Here is a 26181-nt window from a genome sequence, read left to right on the forward strand (position 1 = left end):
CCCCCCGAAACTGATTGTTATTTCTCTACCAAGAGCATTAAACCAAGTGGGCCTTCAGTAGACCTTATAAGATTTGTACGACTGACCTGGCACATCTATAAATGCTGCTAAAGTTATTAGGAATACTCTTTTCTGTCTTCACCTTCCACTGTCATGTTCTCAGATTCATCTTTCCTGACCATCACGTCTAAAATAGGCTCCAATTTCTTCTTTATTCTCCACTTTGACATTTTGTGAGTTTCCTTCAGGGTACTTGTTAGTTGTCCGTATTTGGCATGTGTATTTGTTTCTTCCTTTGATTTTGCCTATCTTCACCACTGAACTCTAAGTCTCATTAGGTCAGGGACCTGTTTTATTTCCTGCTGTGTAACCTGTACCCTACCCAGTGCTCAGTGACAGTTCATTGAATGAATGGAAAACACCTGTGACTCACCCACCCCCACCACACTCTGTCCTCTAAGACTGACCTTTGCTGAGGTTGCAGACGTGGTTTTGCATGTCCAGAACCTATAAGAGATTCATACAGGTTTGACAGACAGAAATTTCAGAAAATCCACCTGGCACAAATAAGGAAAATAGATGAAGCACATGTATTTATGGGGATTGTTTAGCCTGGGACACACCATCCTGCAAACAGATTGTGCTTGACAAGTCTTCATGAAAGGTGTGGGAGTTCTGAAGTCAACGTGTTGCGGGTATTGATTTGATTCTTGGAAAACGTGAGCCCTTCTGCATGACTGTGCTGGTGTCTATAAATCTGATTGTCCTGAGGCAACAATTAGGCCAGAAGGGAGAGTTTTTTGTGTGTTGTACATTAACCTTTCGGGGCAGTTAAGACTTCTTCAAAGTAGTGAAGACAAGATGAGTTCTGAAATATTCAACTTATTAGAGGAGATAGAGTAGAATTTTTCAAAGGAGGTCCCACTGAATACAATTACCACACTGTGTTATTAGGCTTCCACAGAAACGAAAGTGTATGTGGGTGGCAAAATATATTTGGAAATATTCTTTAATATGTTAATATATTATGGGTGTGGCCATGAAACTTACGTGACCATAGAATTTTTTTTTGGACTATCACATGGGAAATACTGTAGTAGAGACTGTCTGAAACTGCTCTTTCATAATTGGTCTTATGTCTCTGTGTCCCCATGCTTCTGACTTAAAGCAAATCCTCATCTTCTTCCAGGCAGAATATATCAAAGGCCCCCTCCACCACTCTCTGCTTTGCATCTTATATTCTTTCCAAAGTCAGAGCATCTGTCAGTCTGCAAACAGTCTGTCAACTTTCTCAACTATTGCTTCATAACAAATAATCGCAAAATTTAATGGCTTAAAACAGCAACAATCATTTATTTAGCTCATGCATCTATAATTTGGACAGGGCTTAGCAGGGAAGGTTCATCTCTATTTCAGGCAGCTTCCACTAGGGCTGCTAGACTGAGACTGGAGGATCCACTTCCAAGATGGTGCATTCATGTAGCTGGCATTTGGAGCTGGCCGGTGGCTGAGATCTCAGCTGGGGCTGTCAGTTGGAAAAGCTATACATGCGTGGCCTCTTCATGTGGTTTCTTGGCTTCTTCTCAGCATGCTAAATGGGTACCAAGTGTGAGTATTTCAAAGACACAGGGAGTGGACTGGGCTTTGGAACAACTCAGTTTTACTTCCACGGTATTCTGATGCTCAAGCAGCCACAGAACTCAGATTTCAGGGCAGATGACATAAACTCCACTTCTCACAGATAGAAAGTGTGACAAAGAATTTTGACGCCATGTTTTAAAATGGCTATAGCAGCTCTGTGAATCTCTTCTTAACGTTTCTTCTGCCTATAGTGTTCCTTCATTCCCACCCCCACTTTGTCAGCTGGAAAACTAGATTCTCCAAGGCCTAGATCCAAGATCACTTCCTCTAAAAATATTGTTGTCTGTGTTTTGTTAGCATGTTGTTTTTATTGCTAGTCTCACATCAAATTAACATATCATTTTAATGTTGGTTGTCTTCTTAGAGGGCAGTATGACATCTTATTCATCCATTATTCCAGTTCCTAGCACAAGGCTTGTACTGAATTAATTAATTGACTAATTTTTCAGACCAGCTGTTATAGCAACTACTGTTTCATAAATATTTACTATTTAATAGACCCTGAAATATATGCTTTATAAATATTACCATATTAAGTCTTCACAAATAGGAAGCTATTATTACTCCCATTACACAAAGAAGAAAACTAAGATCATAGTATATTTTCTAATGCTGTATAGTCTCTAAATGGCAGAACTAGAATTCAAACCCAAATCTAAAGTCCATGTTCATAACCAATATGTTCTTATTTGAATAGCAAATTAGTTAAAACAGCCAGTTATATTTATCCAACATTGAAATAACCAAACAACTCTCTCAAATAGTTGATCTGTAGACTTACTACAGTGTATTATTAGTAGGCCTAATTTTATCGAATTCCTGCAAACCATCATCCATTGTTCTAAAAGATCCAACTATTTGAAGCACTATTATATGGAAAGAAGTGTTGGACTTGGCGTGGCTGTAGATGGCAAAATTAGAAGTAATAAGAAATTAGAAGGAAGAAACAGATCCTGGTTCAACATAGGTGGCATTTTCTAGGGATTAAGACTAACCATAGGCTGGGCGTGGTGGCTCACACCTGTAATCCCAGCACTTTGGGAGGTGGAGGAGGGTGGATCACGAGGTCAGTAGATCGAGACCATCCTGGCTAACATGGTGAAACCCCGTCTCTACTAAAAATAAAAAAAAAAAATTAGTGGGGCGTGGTGGCGGTCACCTGTAGTCCCAGCTACTCGGGAGGCTGAGGCAGGAGAATGGTGTGAACCCAGGAGGCGGAACTTGCAGTGAGCCGAGATCACACCACTGCACTCCAGCCTGGGCGACTGAGCAAGACTCGGTCTCAAAAAAAAAAAAAAAGAGACTAACCATAGATGGAATGGGTTGCCAATATAAGTGGTGAGTTCTTCATCACTTCAGGCAATCAAGAAGATTTTAGATCACTGCTGGGTTGTTTTAGACAGAGAAATGGATTAGATGATATGTGTCATGGATATTTTCTGTTTTTGTTCCCTAATATTCCTTCACCCTTCTACTGGTAATTTTTATCAAAATTTTCCTCTGGGAAATACCTACTCCCTCACTCTCAGTTGATGTGTTTCAGGTGAAGTTTAGGTTGAGTTGACTCTACCCCAGCTCTGGGAGTGGTCAGATGACTTAGGCCTATCCAATTAAAGTTTTGCATATCCCTTGACACATTGATTACTTCATTATTCAATAATATATAGTCAACAATATATATTCAACAATATGTATTGAAGTTTTCTTTCAAATCATGAAGGGTTAACTGCTATGGGAAGGGTCCTCTCCTATTAACAACTAGAAAATAAGACAAAATATATAAAACAATGGTGTTCAGACATTACATTTAGGCAGTGAAGGAAATGTGATCAGTGAGAGATGGGACTAATGAGGTGAGCTCTATCATTGGTCCAGATTACTTCTCAGAGGCAGTTTCTAGGATGCAGTATAGGAAAAGGGAACTCAAGAGAGGCTGAAAATCTTGCTCAGTTGAGAAGACTGAGGCTGGAGTTTGAGGATATCAAGTCAGCTAGGACTTGTGGGACAGGTTTATGGAGAGGAGAAACCTGTACAGAAAAAAAAATTCCAGAAATATGCATTAATGTTCCCTTGAGTCTTCAGCTGAATGCTAATTTATGCATGCATATGATGAAACCTGATAGGATGGGACACAAACAACTTTTGAGGAAAGAATTATCAGGAAGCTATAAACAAACAATTTTCAGAGCTCACACAAGATACATAATTAATTTGTCTCTAGCCAGTGTGAAGATACCTTGTTGAATACCAAGGCATTCAGTAGGGATATCAGAAGAGCCACATCTTAGAACTGGGGTGAATTAGCCCTAGAATAAAAGCTACTCTAGACATGTCCTGAAAGAGCTTAAAAATAAGCCTCAAAAAGATTCAATTAATCCATGAATAAATTAACAGACTGCCAGAAAAAGTTCACCACTCTTTAAATGAATAAAATACAATCTAACATCCAACAACACAAAATGATAATGTTCAGAATTCAATTAAAAAGGTATATGAAGAAGCAAGAAAATGGAACCCATAACCAGGAGAAAAATCAGCCAATATGAAGTTAGTCAATGACAGAGATGATGGAATTAGAAGACAAGAATGTTAAAGCAACTGCTATAAATATATTTAATGGGCTTGGTAAGTTTAAGGAAAACAAGCATAGTGAAGTGAGAAGTGAGAAATACAAAAAGGAGCCCAAAGGACTTACGGAGATGAAAAACACAGTATCTGAAATTTAAAAACTATACTGAATGAATTAATACAGATAGACACTGCACAACAGAAGATAACTGAACATGAAGACATAACTGTGGAAACTCTAAATGGTGCTCTAATGCCCTTGCTGAGGTAGTCTCAGTAGGGTCCAGCCGTCTATACCTGGGAGCAGAAATACTAAATGAGGCAGTGCAAGTTGGGCCTAGTCAGGACTCCACTTCTCCTTCCCTCATTCCTATGTAAGTGAGACCCAGTGGGAAGCTGCATCTTCACCCCTATCTGGCATCAATGAAGTGGAATGAGACGGTTGAAAGTGGAGCTAGTAGGTTTCTCTACTACCTCACTCCCCTCCCTTCCCCTCCTCTCTCCCCCTCTCCCCTCCCCTTCCTTCTTCTCCTCTGCTCTCGTCTGGTGTCAGCAAGGACCAACAAGAAATTGAGCTTCTACCCCTTCTCTGCAGCAAAAAAAGTGGTTTGAGTCAGCCCTTTACTTCCTCTTTTCCTGATGGGCAGCAGGGCCCAGTGGAGAGCTGAGCTTACACCCCAACTTGGAGGAAACTAGGTGATGCAAGATGGTGTCCCCCATTTATCTAGAAGGTGCCAGTGGGACCAAGGAGGGAGCTGAACTTCCACCCTACCCATCTTCAATGAGGCACTGTGAGTCAGCTCCAGAGCCCAGTAGGAAGTTGATCACTTATAAACCCACAAGGCTCTTGGTCTACACCTCAGCAGCAGGACTGCTTACTAAAAAAAAAAGATTAAATGGGATTCAGAGTCTCATAATATACTATCCGAAATGTCTAGGATGCAATAACAAAATCACTCATCATAGCATAAATCAGGAAAAATCACAACTTGAATGAGAAAGCTAATACATACCAACATGGAGATGAATCAGTTATTGGAATTATCTGAATAGAATTTTAGAGCAGTCATCCAAAAGGCTTTAACAAGTACTTATTAATTTTCTTGAAACAAATGAAAAACTAGAAAATTGCAACAAATAAACAGAGGTTATAAAAAAATAACCAAATAGAAGTTATACACATATAGTCACTAAAATAAAAAATATAAAATAAAATGTAATCACTAAAATAAAAGACTCACTGGCCGGGCTTAATAGTAGAGTACAGATGACAGAGTGTAGAGCCTGAACTTGAAGACAGAGCAATAGAATCTACCCAACAACAGAAAAAAAGATAGATTAAAAAAAAAGTGAACAGAGCTTGTGGGACAATAACAAAAGAGTTAAATTTGTATCATCAGAGTCTTAGAAAGAGAGGAGAGAGAGTGGAACTAAAAAAAGTATCCAACAAAATAATAGCTGAAAGCTTCTTAAATTGGGTGAAATATGTAACCTACAGATTCAAGAACCTAAAAGTACCGCAGGTAGGATTAACTCAAAGAAATCTAAGAAACAACATACATTAACTTCCAAAAACTGAAAGAAAAACAAAACAAAACAAAAAATCTTGAAAACAGCCTGAGAGAAATGACAGATTGTTTACATTGGAAAAACCACTGGAAGAACAGAGTATGTCTCCCCCAGAACCAGGTAGGCCAGACGGAAGTAGCACAATGCTTTTGAAATATTGAAAGAAAAGAACTGTCAATTGCAAATTCTGTTGGGTGAGACTATTCTTTAGGAATGAAAGGGAAATAAAGACATTCTCAGATGAAAGAAAACTGAGAATTTGTTGCCAGCACATCTTCTTTCAAAGAATGGGTAAAGGAAGTTCTCTGAACAGAAAGGAAATTATAATAGAAGGCTTGAAACTTCAGAAAGGAAAGAAGAACATTGAAATGAAACAACTGGTTTTTAAAATTGCTATTCTCAATCTAATTTTTTATACACATCAAGATTTTCTCTGAGGCCAGGCGTGGTCGTTCACCCCTGTGATCCCAGCACTTTCGAAGGCTGAGGTGGTTGGATCACCTGAGGTCAGGAATTCGAGACCAGCCTGACCGACATAGTGAAATCCCATCTCTACTAAAAATACAAAATTAGCTAGGCGTGGTGATGCATGCCTGTAATCCCAGCTACTTGGGAGGCTGAGGCAGGAGAATCGCTTGAACCCAGGAAGCAGAGGTTTCGGTGAGCCAAGATTGTGCCACTGCACTCCAGCCTGCGCAACAAGAGTGAAACGCCGTCTCAAAAAAGAAAAGATTTTTTATCTGAACTGTGGCCAAAACAAAAGAGAACTGGATTGGAGGTTGGAGCTGATCTGAGATTGCAGTCATCTATCAGTGCCTCAAAGTTCAAATTCTTGTGTTCTAAACAACCTCGCTTTTATCCGGGATTATTTTCTAAATTCATAGAAGTTGTACATTTTCAATTCAGTTCTCAATTTTCAATCCAGACATGTGCTATTATAGAATTTTTAGCATGTTTCAAAAATATTAATGTCTTCCCATTGTGTCCCCGTGCTCACAAGTATGATATGAATTTTTGAATTTGCAGCCAGAACCACACATTTACTCTGAAAAACATCCCAATTTCCTTTTATCTTATGTACACAGTGACAAAAGTGCATTATGTACTGTTACTAATATGAAAAATCATACTTATATGGCTTAAATTTTATTTCCAAATACCTAGCAAGAGATTGTTGCAATTTTCAAAGCAACATTCCAATTATAAAGCTATTGAGCCACTGCTGTCTTTACTGGGATTAGTCACTGGAAAGCTTTGGCAAATAAATGTTGAAACAGGCATCTCAAAATGAACAGGAAAAGGGAAGCTGAAATAAACCCTGCTGATTTATTTAAAAACTGACAGACAAAATGTAGAGGATACAGTCAATACCAGAAACAAATTTATAAGACAAGCAACTTAATACATGGAATGCCAATCTCATAAACAGTGAAAAAGTGATGAATACTCCCTTTCTTCTAAAATGCTGTGAAGTGAATATGCAGTGATATGACAAAGACTACAACTTCTAACAGTTTGCTGGAAAACAAGTCTCCATGGGTCTTCTGTGTTTCTGCATGTCTTGCAAGCAGAGGCATGTATGGCTTTTATTCTGGACTATCTTTTCAAGGTTGTTTTAATAGCAAACAGCCTTGGAAGATAAAGCATCTTCTTCTGGAGCAAAGGGCAAGTCTGCTTACAGCCTTGGAAGATGGGAATAATGTCTCCCTCTGGAGCAAAGGTCACATTCTATTGCTATTGTCTCCTTATGTTTTCTCTTCCACTGGACTGTGAACTCCTACAAGCCAGGCTCTGCCTAATGCATCTGGGTATCTTCAATGCCTATCTCAGGGCCCTGAATAAGATAGGCCCTCAGTAAATTAATAAATGAATCTGACCAGGGAATTGTCTGGGTGACTGTCCTTACTGAGAATGGAAGGAGTAAAGGCTGTGTCTGTGGGGCTGGTGACAGAAAGTGAGGCCTGACCCAGATTTTGGCATTGGTTGAAGCAATACCACAGCTCAGGAGTGTTCCTGAGCTCCATGTATATGGGCTACCCAAGAAGAAAACCTGTGAGGGAAGGAGGTTCCGCAGAACTAGACAACCCCAGATCGCCTTCTGCTTGTTTTCCTTTCCCAGACACCACCTGGGAGTCCCAATCATAGACTCACTCACAAGTTCCGCAATTCCAACGGGGAGAGTGAAACTTCTGCATAAAGATTTCACCCCCCAGGTGTAAGCTCCCAAGAACACGGCCTGGCACATAGTAGGCTCTTGCTGTGGATGAAAAAACTTCAGGTTTTAGAGTCATAGAGTGTTAAAATGGATGAAATTTAGAGAGATTATTTTCGACTTCTTTTTAAGCTCTCTTTCTGAGCTGACTCATTCTAGGATTGTTTCTCTGTTAAGTGGGTCAATAAAATCAAAGCCTCAGGAAAAACAGAAATTCCTCTGCCTTTCCTTCTCTTTCTTATTTTTCCCTCCTCCAAGCCAGAAAACCACACCTATCTATGGGTGTGCTGTTAAATGTTTAAAAACTGTGTCTCCAGAAGAAAAGAAGTGATTTGTGGTGATTGCCAATTTCTGTGGTGTAAATATTCCTGCCGTGGTCAATTTCAAGTAACCAGCATGATGTCAGTGGATGTGGAGCTGGGAACAGATGTGTATGATCAGCTCTCTCAAGCCAGTATGAGCTGGCTCATGCCAGTTATCTGGCTTTGAAGGCATACAAATCTGATGCAGATTCTGAATCTAGCATTTACTAGCTGGGCAAATGGCTTTATCTTCACACATCACAGTTTACTTCTCTGTAAAATGAGGATAAAAGTAATAATCATATCATCGAGTTTTTGTGAAAAGTAGTCAGGCAAACGTATGCAAAAGGCTTGTCTGATACATCTAAGCATTCTGTGCAAGATACAAACTATTAGTTATTATAATATTAAAATCACATAATATAATAACTCCTCCCCCTGTTTGCCAAATATTGCAACAGACTGGTGGTAAAAATAAAAACTCACCAGCCCTCTGAGATATCTGGGTCATTTCTTGTGACAGTCACAAGTTGGAAATAAAACCAGATGCTGATTAAGCATAGGGGGTTCAGACCTGGGGGAACCCAGTGGCTGGAAAGAAACAATTATTGCAAAATAGAATGACCTCCTCTACATTCAAAATAGATTTTTGGCTAGCAGACATTCTTCAGTGACACCTTAACAACCTTGAGGAAAATACATAATTTAGGCCATGAAGCACACTGCATCCTAATGATCAAGATGTAACCAGGCATTCACTTTAAAATGGCCCGTTGTGGCAGGACAGTGGTGCCCACCTTACTCTGGTTACTGAACAACAGATGCCAGAGATAAGAGTCAGCTACAGTATTGGGACGCCTTCAAGTGGTTCCTTGTGATGAGGCCCAGCAGGAGTGTGGGATGGAGGAATAATTGGAGACAAGAGTAGAGATAAATTGAACTTAGTTTGAGAAGGACCTTGCTATGGACTGAATTGTGTCCCCACCACCAAATTCATATGTTGAAGCCTTAATCCCCAATGTGGTTGTGTTTGGAGATAGGGCTTTTAGAAGGTAATTAAGGTTAAATGAGGTCATGAGGGTGGGATCCTAATCCAATAGCTTGGGGGCCATGTAAAGAAGAGGAAGAGAGAGTTTGTTCTAACTCCCTATGCACAACCATTGGGGACAGGTCATGTGCAGTCACAGCGAGAAGGCAGCCTTCTACAAGCCAGGAAGGGTGCCCTCTCCAGAAACCAAGTTGGCCAAAATCTTGATCTTGGACTTCCCTGCCTCCAGAACTGTTGGAAATGCATTTCTGTTGCTTAAGCCACTTAGTCTATAATATTTTGCAATAGCAGCCTGAGCGAAGATAGGATTTGTGCACTCTGTGAAATAGGGTGAAAATTTCATGTTAGAGAAAATGGGTACCAGTCAAATGTGCTAATGCTGGGTTGAGACATAGTCAGACTATGTTCGAGATAGATGGTTCTGGATACAGAGTGAAGAGAATTTGGAAGTAGAGAAACCGAAGGTAAAGGAGTCAGGTAAGGAGGGTCTAGCATGAGTCTTGGCAGAAACCAAAAAAGTTGAATAGGTCATAGCAATTAGCAATAAGGACCCAATGGAGAGGGATGGAATTCCAGGTCACTTAGCAGTTAGAATTGTCTGAACCTATTGCTAAAGGAAAGTGAAGGGTTGAAGATGATTGTCTGAACCCAAGAGAAGATAACTGGGTAAATGAAATCTTTAAGAAAATACAAGATACTGGAGAAGGAGTGTGGGAAGATGAGTTAGTGAGTGGGCCCTTCTACAGGGCAGGACCCTGTGTAAGGTATTCTAGTAAGGATACTTAGAAATAACTCAGGCTAAGTGAGGATGAGGATACATCTCTGCTTTCCAAGCCTCTAGCAAAGGTACCCGGCCTGTTGTTGGCCTTTAGCACATGCTTGTTGAATTTAATTGAATTATACTCAAGGTAGGCCTGGCATGGTGGCCCATACTTGTAGTCCCAGCTACTCAACTCGAGCAGTCTGAGGCATGAGGATTGCTTGAGTCTAGAGTTCAAGGCTGCTAGTGCATTATGATCGCACCTGTGAATAGCTACCGCACTCCAGCCTGGGCAATATAGTGAACCCTATCCCTTCAAAACAAAACAAAACTCAATGTGCTGTATGGAGACAAGGTCATATTTCAATCTGTGAGAGAAAATAATCCCATTGTCTGGAAGCAGCATTCATCTCTTAGTTCCAGACCTGCAGGATAGCAAATTTATCTCTGAAAGGGGGAAATAAATAGAAGGAAAAGAAGAAACATGAACACCTACTCTCTTTCCAGAGAGGGAATGTTCTCTCCCCTTTGGGTTTCATGTACGTGTGGATGGAGGTTGGCTCAGAGATGTTTCCACATTTCCAGCTCTGACAGCTGTTGGTAATAGCTACAGCCCTGGTCCCCTGGAATCCGCTTCCCTGCCTGGCCTGACCCTGCGCTGACAGTCAGCTCTTCTCAAACGAGCAGTCTCAATGATGATAAGCATCTCCTTGGAAGGAGAAGCTTCGAAGGGAAACAGTTTGCAGTAACTATTTCTGTCTGTGCCTTTGTGTGGCTGCCATATGAAAGCATAGGTCCACTAAAAAAAAACCTCTTGCTCAGGTTGGAGTTCTTCCTGTTATCCTTTTGACTCCTGGAGTGTTGCTGCTCTGGCTGGGAAAACAGCAAAATCTGGCCAGAGATGGCAGGGCCGAATCACTGGGTCACCATCAGGTGAAGGAGCCGGAGGTGTGGGGCCCACTGGGGTGGCCTGGAGAGCATCAACTCCAGCTGTCGGGGCCCGGCTCTCTTTTAAGAACAGTATTGGCAAGTAATTGCGCTATAGCCAAGGGGTATTGGACTTGAGTGCATCTTAAAATGGATCTCCTCTCTCCTGGAACCCACAGATTGTTGAGACATTAATATGACTGATGTGTGTGTGTGTGTGTGTGTGTGTGTGTGTGAGAGAGAGAGAGAGAGAGAGAGAGAGAGAGTTAGGGGGAGGGGCATGCTTATATTCTCAAAAGATGTTATAGCATAAAACAATATTAGAATCACAGATCTAGAGGAAACGTTCTGGCCTGACATCCTCACTCTATAATACCATTTCACGTCTCCAGTCAGTGCATTGAAGTGCCACTCTGTGCTAAGCACTAGGGATGCAGAGCTCAGGTGGGGCTGGTGGGCAGGAGGGGTAGCACGGTAAATGTAGTCAGAAAGCTAACATTTGTTAAGCGCCCACAGTATTTTGAACACAGTATACATTATCTTGAGGCTACCATTTCATAGTAACCACAATGGATTTCCAGATACTGTGTTAAGCAGTTAAATGTATATTGCTTTTTAACTTCCTTAAATAAACCCAGGAGGGAGCTGTGCATGGTTTTCATTTTACAGGTGAAGAAACTGAGGCTCAGGTTAAACCACTTGCAGGAGTCACACAGCTGCTCAATTCTGAAGCTCACATCCTTAGCCAGTACACAGTGCTGCTTCCCTGCCTCTAAGAGGGTTAATGATGCTTCCTTTGCAGATTTGAAGATCATCATTCATTCAAAGATCGCTTTGAAGATAATCCGATGATGTATTTGATGTGCTTAGCATGGAGCTGGCACATGGCAGGCCCTCATTACATGGTGCTCTTACTAAAAGCTGGTGTCAAGTTTAATCCGACCCAGGCCCCAGGCCCCTGGAGTGGAGGCCTCTTGGGGGTCAGCCCTTTAACCTCTGTCCCTCCCACCAAGGCACTCGCCTCCTTTCACATCCCAGTTGCCTTCTCTGTCATTCCATGTTGAAAGAAAATGAAAACCAGGCCTCATATCAGAGTTATGACAGCTGGGGCTGTATCTTTTCTATCTCTGTATCTCCAGAAGGGACTGGAATGGTGCAGCTATTAACATAAATAGTTGCTGAACTGAATTGTGCACCCTCTCAGCCTTGTGGATAACAAAGGTTTCCCCTCTCTACCACCGAATTCATTACTCTAAGCACCCAAACAAGGCACCATCTCGTCCTCACGTTAAGCCCAAGTGGTGGATGTTCTCACCCTTATTTTCATATCTGAGTGAACAGAGGCTCAGGGAGGGTAGTGCCTGGCAGTTGATTGTCCAGCATGGAAAACAGCCTTTGCAACACACTGTGCATGGACCAGAAGCACCTTTTTATTCTGTGGGTGGCAAGAGGGAGTCGGCAGGGTAGGGGTGTGGAGCCTGTCTCCAAACCCACTTCAACCTCCGCCGCTCTCACCCACTTCTGTGGTCTCCACTAAATTGCTGCAATGTGTGCTCTTTGGCACCAGCCCTGGAGACCACCCAGGCATTGAGGCAAATGCAAAATGCAGCCCCCAACCTCAGCCCAAAGTGGGTGTCTTTTGGAGCCAAGCACGCCCTGTGGTCTCTCTCAGTGCTGGGTTCTCTCCTAGGTGAGCTCCCAGCAAGCAGAACCAAGAACACCGTCACTCACACCAGAGGAGGAATTGCAGGGGCCAGTGGGGACCTGATGGCAACCCCTACAGGCTGAGGACATTCACCACCTTCCTGGCACTGACTGGGATGTCTGCGTTCCTGGAAATGCAGGTGGCCCCACTTCGTGCAACTGGTGTCTTCCTGCAGAGCTGGGTGAGAAAATTGGTGATTGTAAATCAGGAAGATTTTTAACTTACAAGGGAGCTTATGCTTTTAAAGGTATCATCCTGAAATCCTTTTTTAAAAGAGTTCCCACCCTAATATTCCCCTCTTTATAAATCCTAAGATGTACAGTATTTTGGATTTGCTTTGTGCCCCATTTAGTTGCTGTGTCCAGATAAGCCCCACAGATCACAAGGCCAAGGCCGTCTGCGTGCAGTTCAGCCCTTTCCTCACTGGCTGTGTGGCCTTGACCTTGGAAGAGCCACCTAGCCTCTTAGACTTCCTCTTAACTGGTACAATGCGTTTAAAGTGACAGTACACTGCTAAACACACAATGCCATACAATCAGGAATTGTCAGGGCAGTACATTTAATGACATTATTAAATGTTATTTAATAAATAACGTTTATTAAACATTCAATAAATGGTAGTTTTTTTTGGGAAGAGGGAGACTTACAGTTTTCTCCTCAGCAAAATTGAAATATGGCCTGATCTGCTTGAGTTGTTGACAGTATAGATCACTGGGCAAATTAAGATATTATTTATTCATTCATTCAACACATCTTCCTGAGTGTCTATTAGAAAATGTGCATTCTATTTGGAAATAAATGATCACAACACCGTTTGGTCACTGTTTTAATGGAGGTAAGTGTAAAGCATGGTGGTTATGGAAAGTGTGCCTTATTTCCCCAGGGAAGTGGAGGCGGCTTCACAGAGCAGGTGTGCATAATGGCTAATGGATATTGAGTTCTGACCACGTGCCAGATGCTGAGTCTGCCCGGCTGATGAGCACGGGAGGAGGGTGTGGTCAGAGGCAGAAACAGCATGGATAAAGGCACAGCAGAATTACAGAGAGCACGTTCAGGGAAGACTCTGTGGTTAGGATTGAATTATTAATAACAGAACTTTGCTACAGGATTGCAGGAATGACTCTTATGTGGATGGATCCAGCAGTGCCTCTGATTCTTGCTTTTGTCTGTAGCCTAGAGGCTGTCAAGCAGGGTGGGAGGGCTTCCCGGGGGTGGGGGGGGATTTGAAAATATGGGGGAGTACTTTTTGGCTGTCACGGCAATGAGGTGCAGTGCTAAAGGCATTTCATGCCCAGGGCTTAGGGTTGTTAAGTGTCCTGCAATGCTCAGAGTAGAAGCTTGCACAGAATCCCAGGGCACCTCCTTTAGGCCACATTGTGTAGTCCTTGTCTCTCCTTTGACCTCTGACTATATCTGGTGCTTACTGGGTCCACCAAAGTGTATGGAACTGGATTGGAAATTGTTGGCAATCCAATGGCTTAACCCCTGACCATTCAAATCAACTCAAATGTTCTAAATAATTAGCTTTTAGCCCTTACTCCATGGGTTCTATTTGGCCTCAGAATCATTGTTTTGCTTTCTTGATTTAGGATAGCAGAGTTAATGAGAAAAGAACCTTATTCAGTTACCTGGTTATCTGGTTGGGAGCACTTCATTCTCTGGATACCAAGGTGTATTGATTCCATAGTCTAAAGATTGGTGAAATTGATTACCACTCTTCTGCTCACAGCTACTGCTCTGGTTTGGGCCATTTCCTGCCTTTTGGGTTTCTTGCCACATCTCATTCCAGGCTCCTCTACTCCATTCTCTTATCTTTCCGCAGCACAGATGCAATTCTCTCTCCTCCTGCTCTTCCTGTTACCTCCAGGATCAAATGGATGCCCTGGGGCTCTGAGCCTGTGCCCTGTCCAGGTTATTCTAGAAGGCAGGACAGCCCAGTGGTTGAGGGCATGGCCTCAGGAACCAGGCTGTTGAGATCCCTTCCCTGCCCTGCCACTTCCTGATTATGTGGCACTTTGTAGTTCACTTCATCTTTCTGTGACTCAGTTTTTTTCCATCTGTAAAAGCCAGCAGCGATAATTATAATTAATTATGCCAGCAATAATTAAATGTATTCATTTTTGTTTAAAGCACATAGAAGTGTCTAAGTGGGGATTATTAAGATTTTTTTTGTGCCATACACCCCTTCTTAGAGTAATGGATTAAATGTTTAAAATGAAATATATGGCTTTATAGAGGAAACCAATTCTATTGAGAAATGATTATCAAAATGTAAAAAAAAAAATCCTTATCATATAGAAACATATGTGCTTTGTTGAGGTGTTAAATAATAAGATCCAATGGCAGGTCGAATATGTATTGCAGTTTCAAAGCAGCAATGGATGCAAACACTATTTTGAGATTCTGCAACAACCCTTGTAAAAAAATGGAAATAGTAGTTGTTCCTACTGGTGATGAACCCACAGGCAGAAGCATTGCTAATACTACCGTGGTTTGTTGCCTACATTGAAGAATGAAGAACAATCTAAATTTAAGTTAGAGATTAGTAAAAAAAAGATGTAACTTTTGTTCTCCTTCAAGTTCATGGATGCTTCCTTAGTTCTTGAATCCTACAAGGAGTCTGTAGACCTCAATTTAAGAACTTCTTCGGGCAGATCATGAGGTCAGGAGATCGAGACCATCCTGGCTAACATGGTGAAACCCCGTCTCTACTAAAAAGACAAAAACAAAATTACCTGGGCGTGGTGGCGGGCACCTGTAGTCTCAGCTACTCAGGAGGCTGAGGCAGAAGAACGGCGTGAACCCGGGAGGCAGAGCTTTTAGTGAGCCAAGATCGCACCACTGCACTCCGGCCTGGGTGACAGAGCAAGACTCTGTCTCAAAAAAAAAAAAAAAAAAAGAACTTCTTCAATAGGGCATAGTAAATGGTGTCAACCAGCTAAAAGGAAGGTGGCCAATTCAGTACCAGCGGAAGCCAGGAAGGCAATATGAATGAGGTAAGTGGGCAGTTGTAAGAAAAACTCAAGCCTAAGAGGCTGAGCAAACACAAAAGGGCATGAGTTATTTAGCCTGCAGATCATTAGAAATAACTACAGATGCATTTGCTAGCCTCTTCTAGGAAAGGTGGAAGTTAAAACATTGGTAATAGTCCCTTTCTCTCCACTCTGAGTTTGAAACATTGTCAAGCACTTTAGCATTTGTTATGCCATGTCTGCACTATGGGCACCAAACCTACTCGTCCTTGGGTCTCTGAGGACTTGCACGTCTTTCCCAGTTTTGCTGTTGTACAAAAGCGGCATGTCCTTCCACATCTTGGGCCTGGATACACATTTATCCTTCTTTCCAGATTCCTGGACCCTTCTTGACTTCACTAACTGTAACTGGACCTCTAAATCCCACTCCAGGGCCTCTCGTCCAGAAAAGTCCCTAAACATGGCTTCTGGGGTCGGGCCAGCCTGGTGTCTCTCAGCGATCACAGGCCTCCATCAGAGTGAGCATCACTTCTCTTTGACCTGTGTGTTTTCCTGTTGCTTCTCTAATTAGAGTGACGGTGTGTTTGTTGAGGATACTTAGTGAATGGCTTTTTGAAGGAATGAATGCACTGAATGAATGAATTGAATGATTTAGATAATATGATTTCTGTTTTTTTTTTTTGTTGTTTTTTTTGTTTTTTTTTTTTTTTTTTGAGGTGGAGTCTTTCTCTGCTGCCCAGGCTGGAGTGCAGTGGCCTGATCTGGGCTCACTGCAACCTCCACCTCCCGGGTTCAAGCAATTCTCCTGTCTCAGCCTCCCAAGTAGCTGGGATTACAGGTGCCCACCACCATGCCTGGCTAGTTTTTTTTGTATTTTTAGTAGAGACAGGGTTTCACCATGTTGGCCAGGCTGGTCTCAAACTCCTGACCTCAAGTGACCAGTCTGCCTCGGCCTCCCAAAGTGCTAGGATTACAGGTGTGAGCCACTGTGCCCTGCCTAGATAACATGACTTCTAAGATGCTTTTCAGTCTGAGGATGATCGTAGGGATGGATCTCTTAATATCTGACGGGCTCAGCACTTGCTCACAGACCTGGCTGGCACAATGGGGCACAGCTGTCATTTGAGGTTGATGAGTGTGAAATATGACTGTGAAATAATGATATTGCTTTCAGATTCCCACATCAAGTTCCTTTGATAGTCTCCATGAGGCAAATCTTCCCCCTCTGAGGGTGGATTTGATTTTTTTAAAATAGACATAATTCATTCAGAACGGCTTCTTATGAATAAGATGAGAGAACAAGATCAGAAACACCATTTTTGGCTCCCTGAAATGAAATGGAGGCCTGTCTGTGAGGTAATAAAACTGATTTTCTCACTTGGCCTGTAAACTAGCTGGAAAGGTAATTTCCAAGGAAACATTCCAAACATGCCTTGAGCGAAAATGGCATAATTAGAAAAAGCCTCTGGCTCCGTAGCAGAGGAGGAGGATGCCTCTGAAGGACCAGCTCTCACTTGGTAGGGTTGGGTCTGGTATGTTACTTTAAAAGATCAGCCTCGTTATGTTATAAAACAAACCTAGCATTTGCAGAGGACTTGTATTTTCAAGGGACTTGAGCCTTTGTTATCTCTTTAGACCTCACAGGAATTCTGTAAAATATTACAGGCGAGTATTATCAGCCCCATGAAGAAGTGGAAGACGAGGAACTTGATGATTTGCCAAAGGTCACAGAGCTAGAAGGAGGCAGAGCCACCCTACACTTGCCCAACCTGCATTATCAAGGAAACATACAAAGCACGCAGGCACACGCACGAGAGCCCAGGCGGGTGCTTCCGTGTCTGTCATCATCTCCATTGAGGTGAAAAGGAGGATGTGCCGATTTCCTAAGAATCTGCCTTGTGTTGCTCTCCCCATGCTGACTTTGTCCTGGAGATGTGACAGTGGACTGGACAGGAGCGTAGATTATGAGCCAGATGGCCTGAGGTGGCATCCTAGCTCTATTGCTAACCAGCGGTGTTGCCTTGGGCATGCCACTTCCCTTCCTCATGCCTCAGTTTCCTCCTCTGTAAAGGATAGATAACCGCTCACAGAGTGTTGTAAGTAATGTGTTAACTATGTAAAGTATATGAACCATGCCTGGTCCATAGCAAGAAGATGGAGCTAATTATTATTTGATCTGAACTTCTCAAAAACCATGAGATGTCTGTAGTATCATCTTCCATATTACACATGGGGAAACTGAGATTAAGTAATTTTCCCAAAGTCCCAAAACTGGGGACTAGGTTTCTGTGTGTAACAATACACCATGCTATACCCTCCTGATTAATGTGAGCTCTCAAATCGTGCTCACTGATTGGCAGGTGACCATATTCATGTTAATTATTTCGTAGATACAGGCAGTAAAATATTTCTTTTCCTTTAGTATGTTCCTCAGACAGCATCTGAAAATCAAATTCTATCCTTGTATATATCACCAAGGGGTTTCTTTCTCTGGAGGCCTGTAAAATATAATCAAATCCCCAATTATACTTCACCTTGCAACACAGTCTTCAACAACAACATTCAGAACCACAGACTCGTTCTTTAATTTTGCTTGTTTCTTTCATTATTGAATCTACAGTTGATCCTCTTGAGGCTCAAGATTCCCAATTTAGAGTGTGCCCAACGTTTTCCATCTCTGTTACAAATGCCTTAAGTTTATGAGATCTCTGCTTCTCATTGTTAATGTCAATTCTGTCATTTTTCCCAATGCAGTTCATTTTTAGAAAATAATGAATGGGGCTGGGAAGGTAAGTTGGTTAAGGGGTACAAAAATACAGTTAGATAGAGAAGTATTTACTAGTACAGTATTTACTAGTATTTACTAGTACAGTAGGGAAATTATAGTTAACAATTCTTTATTGTATATTTCAAAATAACTACAAGAAAAGAATTGTAATGTTCCCAACACAAAGAAAGGCTAAATGTTTGAGGTGGTGGAAATCCTAGTTATTCTGGATTTATCATTATACATTATATACAGGTATCAAAATATTACACATGCCCCCAAATACGTACAACAATTATTTAATCATTGAAAAATAGAAAAAGAAAATAATGAATTCAATACCTGTAGAAACAGTCAGATAATTAAACAATCACTGCTGTACAAATATGACAACCCTGCCAGCAGTGAGCTGCTGTCAGGCCACTCTGTCATGTAATAGGTTGAATTGTTTGTCTATCACACAATTATAAAAGTCTGTGTTAAACATACTAACAAGAAACAAAAGTTTATGTCAAATTTGAAAAGAAGGAAGAAGTAAGAGTGAGTGGAGAAGAGGGAATGTTTCAGAAACGAGGAACAGTCCGGGTGAGTAAAGCAGCCTAGTTTGTCTAGCTAAAAAGTATTTAGAGGCGCTTTACCAAGCAGGGACCAGCTATAAAGTTAGAGGCATGTTACTAGGCAGGGATTCCCCAAATTAACCAGCCAATTGAATTTTTCAGGACTCTGGCTTGTAAGCCATAGAAGACCCAATTTCCGGTGGAATTTAAGCATCTGTCCACTATTTTTCTTTACCTCCCTGCTCTTGGCTTCCTTGTGAACAGAGTATAGCTTTCTTTCCCCCATTGAGTTTAGGCTTTGGCAGTGAGACTTGTTTTGGCCAGTGGAATGTGGCTGGAAGTGGCTCTGGACCAGTTTCAAGCTGAGGTCTTAAGAGGCAAGTGTCTACCAGCTCTTTGATACTTCCTCTTATTACCATGAGAAGAGCACATACCAAGTAGCATTGATTCCGTCAGTCTTGGTTCTGCAACAAAAACAAATGAAAAAGACCTGAATGTAACCATATCCTGGGGGTCAGCCAGGCCCAGCTTTCCTGAGAGTATGGTATAAACAATTTTGTGACACATTGTTTATCACAAAATTTACCACTGAAATTTGGGAATCATTTGTTATACAGTATTATCACAAGAACAACAGAAAAACCTGACTAGCTTACACAACCTAGCTTATGGGGAAAAAAATATTGGCCATGTAACAGGTCTGCTATATTGGGGACTCAAATTATGTTGCCTTTCTCTAACCATCTACCCATTCATCCATCCACTCTTCCACCCCTTTATCCATTTGACTATTTATCCATTCATTCTTCTAACCATCCATCCATTTGACTATTTATCCATTCATTCTTCTAACCATCCATCCATTTGACTATTTATCCATTCATTCTTCTAACCATCCATCCATTTGATGATTTATCCATTCATTCTTCCACCCATCTATCCATTTGATGACTTATCTACCCACTTTTCACTTCTGCCTGAACTCTGCTTTTCTTTGTGTTCTGACCTCATTCCCTTTTTTGGAGGCAAATGTTGTGCATTTGCTCAAATGTAATTTGCAGAGCACTCTTCTGATGAGACGCTCTGGGAGAAAGATTCCATAGCCTAATAGATTGAGAAAGAATATATGAATATATGTTATATTTCAGTTTTAGAGATTCATGAAGCATTTTTTTGGCAAACAAACAAATAAAACAAAACCAAAACTATGAGAAGTTCTGCTAGTAGAAAAACCTTTAATATGATTTATTAATACTTCACACAGTACTTCACAAGCTTATTTGATCATTGAAAACTGTTCTGGCTGTCAAAATCTTTGACAATTTTTTGATGTACACTTGGGGGAAATGGTGGTATAGTAGGAACCGACTTGGGAGACAGGAAACTTACATTTCTTTTTCCGCTTTGCCACAAATGTACTCTGCACTGTCTCAGGGAATTCACCTCCCCTTTCTAAGTCTTAGAGCCCCATTCACAAAGGGAAAGGGTTAGATTAGTTGGCCTTTTAAGAGTCTACTGGGATCAACAATCTGTAATCCAAGCAGTTCACCATATTTCAGGAAGTAGGGGTGACACAACCTGAAAAAGGGTGGTTGGACTATTGGCCTGGGAAGCACCATATGGAACCATGGAGACTATTCAATCAGTTCTTTACTTAAATTTCAAACACAATGGTCCAACACATTCAGAGTCGAGGATGGTGAGGATTCAGCAGTGGCAGGTCTAATGTATTCACCTTGCCCACAGTTATGGAGTCTTAGTCCTTGATTCCTGAGCACACTCTGTGTTTCTACCCTCCGCAGGTGGCACAGAGTATCCCTGTCTCTTATACCTTTGCTCTGTCTCCATTCCTATGAACTCCTCAGTCTTTAAACCTCCTGTATTCCATCCCACCCTCACTCCCCTCTTCCTCTTGTGCACAGCCTCTGCAATGGGTTGTTGGTTATTCTCAGTGATGTTCAGGTTCAGTTCAGCTGCTGGATGGGGGAGGAGGGGGAGGAGAGTGCACTTTGAATCCTGCATTAGTCAGGATGCTTTTGGTGGCAGAAACAAAACCCTGACTCAAGCTGGCTTAAACAATAGAGAATTATTATCTCATATAGCAGGAATTCCAGGGGGCAGGCAGATCCGAGGCTGGCTGAATTAGCCTTTCAACAGTGGCATTCAGGAGTAGTTTCTCTCTATCTCTTTGCTCTGTCATCATTAGCTGGCTTCTTTCTCAGGCTCGTAACAATATGGTGGCTGCAGCTCTGAGCATCATATCTGGATGAGACAAGATCGAGAGGAAGAAGGGCTCTTTTTTTTCTTTTTTCCCTGTGGTTCTTTCCTAGAAGGAAAGACATTTCCCGCAAAAGCCCCTAAGCCACCACCCATCCTAGAAGAAAACTTCTCATGTTTCATTAGCCAGAATTGTGGGATCACCATTCCTTAACCAATCATTGCCAGAGAGAATAGAATTCCTCTTAGATCAATCGAGCCCATCCCTGGAGCTGGAAATGAGGTCAACCACCACTGATTTTGATGTAGGAGAGAAAGAACAAAACCTGAGTTTTATCTGGAAGGAAGAAGGCAGGAATGAATGCTGGGTAGACAACAAATAGTAAGATCTTAAGAGTAAAGAGGGGAAGGGAAGAGGCCTTTGGAACAATCTGGCCTCAATTAAGCCTCTCAACTGCAAATATCAACCTATTGCTAGCATTTCTTTTGTATCCTGTTGTGCTAAAAAGAAAAATGTCAGTCTCCTTCCTATTCCTGAGTTACATGATAAAAGACCTTCTCTTGCGTTAGCATCTATACATGCCAAGCTCCAGGAAAAGAGGTGGGAGAGGAAGAAAACTCAATCTGGTCTACTTTAATTATTCTATTTATGCTACCTATGTTTTCTGCATTTTAACAGTCTTGTTCACTTCCTATCTGGAATAGCCAGTCCCTTTCTGGTATGATGACCCTTAGCTCCCAATGGGAATGAGGGCATCATGGTTATTATTCCAACAAACTGTAAAATACTGTACAAAGTGACTGTGTAGTACACATCTCCAGCTTTAGGGATGAGCTCATCAGAGTTGGATTTTTACCTCTACCACTTCTTAGAAATGGAATCTTTTTTAGTCCCTCCCCTAGAAATGAAATATTGGGCACATTATTTAAACTCCTTCTTCCTCAGTTTGCTTCTCTGTAACAGAGAGATAATAATAATCATTGCCATTTCATAGAATTGTCATGAAGATGAAAGAATAGACAGTACATAAATGACTTAGTACAGCACCTCATGCAGGCTACCTAATAACGATTTATTGTTGTCATTTTTATGATTCTAGAAATACAGTTATTATTATGAAGTCATCTAGACAAATCCCAAAGTAGTCAATGAAGCCACGCTGATGGTTCCAATGCCACTGAGAGCAGGCTTTTCTTTTCCTGGTGGTGCTCCAGCGGCACTCCCCATCCTGAGGGACACAGCACGGCTTGGCGTAAGGAGGGAAGCCAAGAACTCAGCTGACACTTATTTAGCAGTGACTCGGGCTGCCACGTATGCTTTTGGAAAATTTCTGGCTCCCCCTCCTGGAGCATATTTTGGACGCCTACTTGTCATATTGCAAAGTGGAAGTGACAAAACAATCTGGGAGCTCGCTGACAATTATTCCCTTCATGCTGAGACTTGGAATCTCTTGGCTCAGGGTGTGCTGTCAGCCTCAGAAACCCTGGCAATGAAGGCGGCCCGAGGATGAAACCCTGCCTGGAGGGATGGGTCAGAGGCAGGGCAGGGGTGGGGACCTGCACTAAGCCAGATGGACCTTTTCCCTTTGGGTCCTAGCCCAGGCATTTCAGTTTTCCCTCCATAGAACGCAGGCGGCTTTCCAACCTTGGTGGAACAAAAAAAATAAAAAATAAAAAAGCAACAGATAACAGTAATAGTGTACATTTATTAAGCCCTGTAATAACTTCCTAGGGCCGTTGCAACAAATTATCCCAAACAGGGTGGCTTAAAATAAATTTATTCTCTCATACTGCTGGTGGCCAGAAGTCTGAAATCCAGATGTTCACAGTGCTTTGGTTCCTCCAAAGGTTGTAAGAGAGAATCCCTGCATATTCCAGTTGCTCGTGGCTCCAGGCATTTCTTGGCTTGGGGCTGCATAGCAACAATCTTTGCTTCTGTCTTCATGTAGTACCCTCCTGTGTTTGCCATCTTCCTTTCTCTTCTTTTCTAAGGACATTTATCACTGGATTTAGGGTCCCTGATCATCCCCAATCGAGGATGATCTTGAGATTTTTAGCTTAATTACATCCACAAAGACCCCTTTTCCACCTAGTGACATCTTCATACATTCCGGATGGACATATATTTTGCGGGGCCCACATTCAACCCACTGCAAGCCTCTTCTGGTAGCAGGTGCCAGACTAAGCATGCACGACTTAGTGCCATCCACGCAGCAAGCCCGAGAGTCTGTCCTGCATTTAATCCCCCTTTTAAGGTGAGAGATCTGAGCTGTCCTAAGCATGAGCCATGATTATCCCTTTTATTCCTCACATTGCCCTATGTGATAGAAATTTCTTAACCCCCGTTTTACAGATGAAGACATTGAGGAATAGAGAAGTCACATTACTTGCCCAAAACCTAGTAAGAAACAAAGTTCAGTACTCAAGCTTAGCTCTTTCTCACACTAACAGGATAGAAAGAGATAACTCTCATTCCTTCTGCTATACCTTCTCAAAAAGATTTGCTGACTAAATAACACTTTGAAGTTGAGCCAGCATGTTTTCATCTCCCAACGAGCTCAGGAATTTCTCCCTTCTTCTTACTTCCTGGTAGGAAGAAGGCCTAATACTGTAGCCAATATTCCAGGGTGTCCTCGGAGGCAGGGCCACAATAGCCCCAGCTGGTCCATGGTAAAAAAGCCTTGGTTTTTTACCATGTGGACCTCTCCATGTGGCCGCTCACAACATGGAAGCTGGCTTCATCAGAGCAAGCAAGGGAGAGGAAGTATAAGAAGTGTGTTTTCAAGGGTTGCTTCCCTTAGCAGAGCTGTGAATTTGCTCCAGTCCAGCAATAACTTTCACCCCTGAAGGCCCAGAACTGTCAGCCAGGGACCCTTTGGGAAGAATGCTGATCCCTGTGGCAAATCCAGTGAGTCTTAGTTTTTCAGTGTAGGACATAGAGACACTAAAAGCAGGAAGTGAGCTATGATTTATTGGTCATTCACTGCATGTCACGCTCTGTGATAGGGACTTTCAAATAAACGATCCCATTCGGTTCTCAGTTATTATTATCTCCACTCAGGGCCTCCTCTAACATTTGTGGAGTTAGGATCAAGAGTGCTAATGGAGGCACCAAACCATGTTTACAGTTGAAAATCCAGCTAACAAACGGTGGGTACCCCAATACCCCAATACACATATCCAGGCTTAGTCCATTCTCCACTCACAGTGGCTGTCTCTGGGCTACCTTAGGGGCCTCAAGGGTGTGTACACAAGTGGAAAGGTCTACTTAGAAGGGAAAGTCCTCCCATCCTGGAACCAAGTCAAATCCATCTGGGCACAGAACTCTGGAGTCTTGTGTACCCAGAACACAGAGTAGGCATGTTCCCTTTGGCCCTCCTTGTCCTCTTGGGAGGGATGTGGCAGGAGGAGGTAGAGATGAGGACCTTCTAAAGACTGAACCAAGAGTTGGGGTCCCTTTAGCCTGCGTTAAAAGGCTCTGCCTCTTTTTGTAAACCCACAAACTAACCAACATTTAGTGTATTAGTTATTTATTGCTATGTAACAAATACTACTCACCCATTTGATGATTTAATGCAATAAACATTCACTGTATCAAAGTTTCTGTGGTCAAGAGCCTGAGACTGGCTTAGCTGGGCCCTCAGGCTCAGGGCCTCTCATGGGCTGCAGTGAAGATATGCCTCACAAGGGTGGGAACTGCTTCCAAGCTCACTCACATAGTTGCGAGCAAGATTCAGTTCTTCCCAGGATATTGAACTGAAGGCCTTGGTTTTTTACCATGTGGACCTCTCTATGTGGCAGCTCACAACATGGAAGCTGGCTTCATCAGAGCAAGCAAGGGAGAGGAAAAGAGAGAGGGCACAGAAAAAGCAGAAGTCCCAGTCTTTAACTGAATCTTAGAAATGACATCCCATTGGCCGGGTGCAGTGGCTCACGCCTGTAGTCCCAGCACTTTGGGAGGCCAAGGCGGGTGGATCATCTGAGGTCGGGGGTTCAAGACCACCTTGGCCAACATAGTGAAACCCCATCTCTACTAAAAAATACAAAAATTAGCTGGGCGTGGTGGTGGATGCCTATAATCCCAGCTACTCAGGAGGTTGAGGCAGGAGAATTGCTTGAACTCGGGAGGCGGAGGTTGCAGTGAGCTGAGATTGTGCCATTGGACTCCAGCCTGGGTGACGAGCAAAACTGTGTCTCAAAAAAAAAAAAAGAAAAAGAAATGACATCCCATCAAATTTTGCCATATCCTATTCATGAAAAGCAAGTCACTAAGTCCAGCCCACACTTAAAGGGAGGCAGTTATGTATGGTTGACAGTACCAGGAGGCAACGATCACTGGGAGCCACCTGAAAGCTGCCTACTGCCATTAGGTTAAGTGACATATAAGCCCAAGGTCACACAACTAGTACATAGTCAAGTTAGAATTCAAATCCGTGTCTGACTCTAAAGTCCACACACAGGCCAATACCTATTGGTAGATACCAGGTATGTAACAATACCACACACAGGCCAAGATCCTTTTTACCTCATACCTGGACTCAGCAAGCCTCTGAGAAAAAAAAAAAAAGGAAAAGGAAAAAAGAAAAACAGGAGAGGGAAAGGAGAATGAGGGACAGTTAGAGTAGCAGGGAGAGAAGAAAGGTGTTTTCATGATCTAATGTCCAGCATGGGGTTGATTAGTCAGATGGCATGATATAGCAATGTCAAAGGCAGAGCACCTGGCTCAGAATAGGGCTTCCATACACATAGGCCACTTCTCATCTTCCATTAAACTTTTTTATTTTTCTTTGAGATGGGGTCTCACTCTGTCGCCCAGGTTGGAGTGCAGTAGCATGATCTGGCTTACTGCAACCCCTGCCTCCTAGGCTCAAGTGATCCTCTCACTTCAGCTTCCCAAGTAGCTGGGACCACAGGTGTGTGCCAGCATGCTTGGCTA

Source organism: Gorilla gorilla, chromosome 7 (assembly GCF_029281585.2).
Source record: "Gorilla gorilla gorilla isolate KB3781 chromosome 7, NHGRI_mGorGor1-v2.1_pri, whole genome shotgun sequence".
In the NCBI taxonomy this organism is placed as follows: Eukaryota; Metazoa; Chordata; class Mammalia; order Primates; family Hominidae; genus Gorilla; species Gorilla gorilla.